We start from the raw sequence: 5,405 nt of genomic DNA on the forward strand, positions 1-5,405 counted from the left end.
TTTTTTCAGATGGAATCTTGCTCTGTGGCCCAGGCTGAAGTGCAGTGGCGTGATCTTGGCTCACTACAACCTCTGCCTCCCAGGTTCAAGCAATTATCCTGTTTCAACCTCCTGAGTAGCTGGGACTGCAGGCACGCACCACCATGCCCAGCTAATTTTTGAATTTTTAGTAGAGACAGGGTTTCACCATGTTGGCCAGGGTTGTCTTGATCTCTTGATCTTGTGATCTGCCTGCCTCGGCCTCCCAAAGTGCTGTGATTACAGGCACGTGCCACCATGCACAGCTGATTTTTGTATTTTTAGTAGAGATGGGGTTTCACCATGTTGGCCAGGGTGGTCTCGAACTCCCGACCTTGTTATCCACCCGCATCGGCCTCCCAAAGTGCTGGGATTACAGGCGTGAGCTACCGCACCCAGCCGAGACCAGTGTTCTCAGTGAAGTAACTCAGTAATGAAAAACCAAATACTGTGTATTCTCACTTATAAGTGGGAGCTAAGCTATGGGTTTGCAAAGGCATACAGAGTAATATAATGGGTGGGACACAGTGACTCATACCTGGAATCGCAGCACTTTGGGAGGAGAAGGAGGGAGGACCATTTGAACTCAGGAGTTTGAGACCAGCCTGGGTAATGTAGCAAGACCCCACATCTAAAAAAAAAAAAATTAGGCCAGGCATGGTGGCTTACACCTGTAATCCCAGCACTTTGGGAGGGCGAGGCAGGTGGATTCCGAGATCAGGAGATCGAGACCATCCTGGCTAACATGGTGAACTCTACTAAAGTTCATTTTGAACTCTACTAAAAGTTAAAAAAAATTGGCGTGGTGGCGGGCACCTGTAGTCCCAGCTACTTGGGAGGCTGAGGCAGGAGAATGGTGTGAACCCAGGAGGTGGAGCTTGCAGTGAACTGAGATCGTGCTACTGCACTCTAGCCTGGGCAATAGAGTGAGACTCCATCTCAAAAAAAAAAAAAATTAGCTAGGTGTTGTGGTACCTGCCTTTAGTCCCAGCTACTCAGGAGGCTGAGGCGGGAGGGTCACTTGAGCTCAGGAGTTCAAGCCTGCAGTGAGCTATGATTGCACCACTGCACTCCAGCCTGGACAACAGAGCAAGACCTTATCTCAAAAAATAAAAAATAAATAAATAAAATGGTATAATGGACAGTGGAACTCAGAAGTGAGGAGAGAGTGGAGAGTGAGGGATAAAAAGCTACACACTGGGCCGGGCGCGGTGGCTCAAGCCTGTAATCCCAGCACTTTGGGAGGCCGAGACGGGCGGATCACGAGGTCAGGAGATCGAGACCATCCTGGCTGACACGGTGAAACCCCGTCTCTACTAAAAAATACAAAAAACTAGCCGGGCGTGGTGGCGGGCGCCTGTAGTCCCAGCTGCTCGGGAGGCTGAGGCAGGAGAATGGCATGAACCTGGGAGGCGGAGCTTGCAGTGAGCTGAGATCCGGCCACTGCACTCCAGCCTGGGCGACAGAGCGAGACTCCGTCTCAAAAAAAAAAAAAAAAAAAAGCTACAAACTGGGGCCAGACACTGTGGCTCACACCTGTAATCCCAGCACTTTGGGAGGCCGAGGTGGGTGGATCACCTGAGGTCAGGAGTTTGAGACCAGCCTGGCCAACATGGTGAAACCCTGTCTCTACTCAAAATACAAAAATTAGCCAGGCATGGTGGCAGGTGCCTGTAATCACAGCTACTTGGGAGGCTGAGGCAGGAGAATCACTTGAGCCCAGCAGCTGGAGGTTACAGTGAGCTGAGATAGCGCCACTGCACTCCAGCCTGGGCAATAGAGCAAGACTCTGCCTCAAAAAAAAAAAAAAAAAAAAAAAGAAAAAGAAAAAAAGAAAGAAAGAAAAGAAAAAAAGCAAAACAAGAAAACTGCATATTGGGTACAATGTACTGTACTTGGGTGATCTGTGCACTAAAACCTCATGCTTCACCACTATCCAATTCATCCATGTCACCGAAAACAACTTGTGCTCCAAAAGCTATTGAAATTTTTAAATGTTTTTTTAAGGGTCCATTTTGTTTTATTTTGCTCCCTGGTCTAGCTCAGCTCCAGAATCAGTGCAGACACGCAATATCCTCTCAGTAAATATTTATGGAATAAATAAATCTGTCTCATCTTTCTTTGGCATTGCTATGATGGGGTCTATCTTGTCTTTTTCTCTATTCATCCAAGTGTTTAAAATATTTTTTCATCAGAAAAAAAAAAAAACGGAAGGAACCTTAGGATGAAAGCACCCCCCCTCGACCCCCAGTGGGGTTTGGCACGTCCCTCGCTGTCCCCATCACCTCCCCAGCCCGTGCAGGTGGCCTGGCCGTGGCTCTGCACGGGCAGTCGCGTTTAGGCGGCGCTGCAGCTAATGACACCCCGCTGTGTGTGCCTGGCTGGCCGCCCGAGATGTGCCTGTGCATGGCATGGGGACGTTTGCAAGCCTGGAGCCTGGCGCGGGGGCGGGTAGCGGGAGAACAGGCACGCAGATGGCAGAGGGGCTGCGGCGGAGACGCTCGCCTGGCGTGGGCCACAGTCACGACCCGATCGTAGCCCCCACTGTGTCTCTTCATAGTTGCATCCTTGGAAACCGGCGGGGCCACAGGAAAAAATTTAAAAATCAGATGAAAGAAAAGAAAGCAGTGGAGACCTCCAGAATGCGCCAGCGCCGCAGAGCTGTAGTCAGGGTGGTGCTGTGGTTAGAATGTGCTTCCTGGGGTGATGCCTTTATTCATTCCACAGATATTTATTATTATTATTATTATTATTATTATTTATGTATTTTCATTTTTTATTTTATTTTATTTTATTTTTGAGACGGAGTCTCCCTGTGTCACCCAGGCTGGAGTGCAGTGGTGCAATCTCGGCTCACCACAACCTCTGCCTCCCAGGTTCAAGCGATTCTTGTGCCTCAGCCTCTCAGGTAGCTGGGATTACAGGCATGCACCACCACGCCTGGTTAATTTTTGTATTTTTAGTAGAGACGGGGTTTCTCCATGTTGGTCAGGCTGGTCTCAAACTCCTGACCTCAGGTGATCCACCCGCTTCAGCCTCCCAAATTGCTGGGATTATAGACATGAGCCACTGTACCCGGCTTCCGCAGATATTTATTGAGCATCTACTCTGTTCTAGAAACGGGAACACAGCAGTGAACACGACAGAGAAGAGTCCCTGAACAAACATTCCCAAATATGTAAATTATACAGCAGGCTAGGTTAGACAGTGCTATATGCTATGGGGGGAAAAATAGGCTGAAAGGATCCTTCCACCTTAGCCTCCCAAAATGCTGGGATTATAGATGTGAGCCACTGTGCTCAGCTTTAATTTTCAATATTGGCCATGATTAACAATTGGTCAGAAAAAAAAAATCCAGAAAATTTAACAATCAGCTCTTGTGAGCCAGTTTACACCAACATACCAACATACGCACACTCTGGAGGGGTAAATTGTTTTGTGTTTTTGAGACGGGGTCTCTCTGTCACCCAAGCTGGAGTTCACTGGCATGATCTTGGCTCACTGCAACTTCCCAGGGAGTTGGAGGGAGAGAGGAGGTTGGAGGGAGGAGGTTTGCTGGTCTTTAGCATTTACCCATTTCCCGTGTGTAAATACTCAGGCCAAGAATGATTTCCAGCTACCACCAAGGAGCCATAGAACAGGGTATGGGGGGCGGACGTGGTGGCCCACACCTGTAATCCCAGCCCTTTGGGAGGCTGAGGCGGGTGGAACACAAGGTCAAGAGATAGAGACCAGCCTGGCCAACATGGTGAAATCCCATCTCTACTAAAAATACAAAAATTAATGGTGTGGTGGTGGGTGTCTGTAATCGCAGCTACTCAGGAGGCTGAGGCAGGACAATCGCTTGAACCCAGGAGGCGGAGGTTGCAGTGAGCCGAGATCACACCACTGCACTCCAGCCTGGCAACACAGCAAGACTCCATCTCAACAAACAAACAAACAAACAAAAAACAGGATAGTCAGAAGGAACGTGCAGGAGTACCCCAGCACACAGTATCCCAGTACCACTGGGTAGGTGCAGCGGACTTAAATAACCCAGGAAACATAGAACAGAGGAGGACACAGTAACAAAAACAGTGAATTTGTGAGCATTTGTTATTTGTCACCTTTGTTTTTTTGTTGTTGTTGTTGTGTTTTGGGTTGTTTTTTTTTTTGAGAGAGAGTCTCTCTCTGTCGCCCAGGCTGGAGTTCAGTGGTGCCATTTTGGCTCACCACAACCTCCACTTTCCCAGTTCCAGCCATTCTCCTGCCTCAGCCTCCAGAGTAGCTGGGAATGCAGGCACCTGCCACCATGCCCAGCTAATTTTTGTATTTTTAGTAGAGACAGGGTTTCGCCATGTTGGCCAGGCGAGTCTTGAACTCCTGACCTCAGGTGATCCATCTGCCTCAGGCTCCCAAAATGCTGGGATTACAGGAGTGAGCTACCACGCTTGGCCTACAAAGCACTTTTTAAATTTTTTATTTATTATTATTATTTTTTGAGACAGTCTGGCTCTGTCACCCAGGCTGGTGTGCAGTGGCGCGATCTCGGCTCACTGCAACCTGTTTCCCGGGTTCAAGCAATTTTCCTGCCTCAGCCTCCTGAGTAGTTGAAATTACAGGTGCCCACCACCACGCCGGCTAATTTTTATAGTTTTAGTAGAGACGACGTTTCACCGTGCTCGCCAGGCTGGTCTCGAACTCCTGACCTCAGGTGATCCGCCTGCCTCAGCCTCCCAAAGTTCTGGGATTACAGACGTGAGCCACTGCACCTGGCCACAAAGCACTTTTAGCCATGTTTTCTCTCTCACACTCCTGTGTTCTCATTTTATAGATGAGAAAGCTACATTCGGGGAACTTGGGCCGATGTTTGAAGTCATGCCGCTGTTTGACCATGGACCTGGTTGTTGGATCCAGGAATTCAGCTTTTAGAATTAACCTCTTGTCTGTGTTGAGAGGCAAATGGTTCATAAAGTATTTTCACGAGAACACTTAGCCTCCCTACGGTGCCAAACACTGTAAGAGGCAAAAAGAGTGTCCCAGGGGTTGACCAAGGTCCATCTGGCTGGAACTTCTCATGTCCCCAAATGGTCTTATGGCCAGTCCCAGGTGCACCGTGGAAACCTTAAAAGTAGAAATTTAACATGCAACTTTAAGCTGCTGTCCTATTATTGGATCACATTCCCTCTAGTGAATTAATTTTTTAAATAAATCCCATAATTACTTCACGCAAAGAACAATTATATTGCAAGATGTTGCCATCTGTGGAAGGACATTAAAACACAATGAAGTGGCCGGGCATGGTAGCTCACGCCTGTAATCCCAGCACTTTGGGAGGCCGAGGTGGGTGGATCACTTAAGGCCAGGAGTTCGAGACCAGCCTTGCCAACATGGTGAAACCCCATTTC

The sequence above is a fragment of the Mandrillus leucophaeus genome, unplaced genomic scaffold (assembly GCF_000951045.1).
Source record: "Mandrillus leucophaeus isolate KB7577 unplaced genomic scaffold, Mleu.le_1.0 Scaffold8, whole genome shotgun sequence".
Classification (NCBI taxonomy): domain Eukaryota; kingdom Metazoa; phylum Chordata; class Mammalia; order Primates; family Cercopithecidae; genus Mandrillus; species Mandrillus leucophaeus.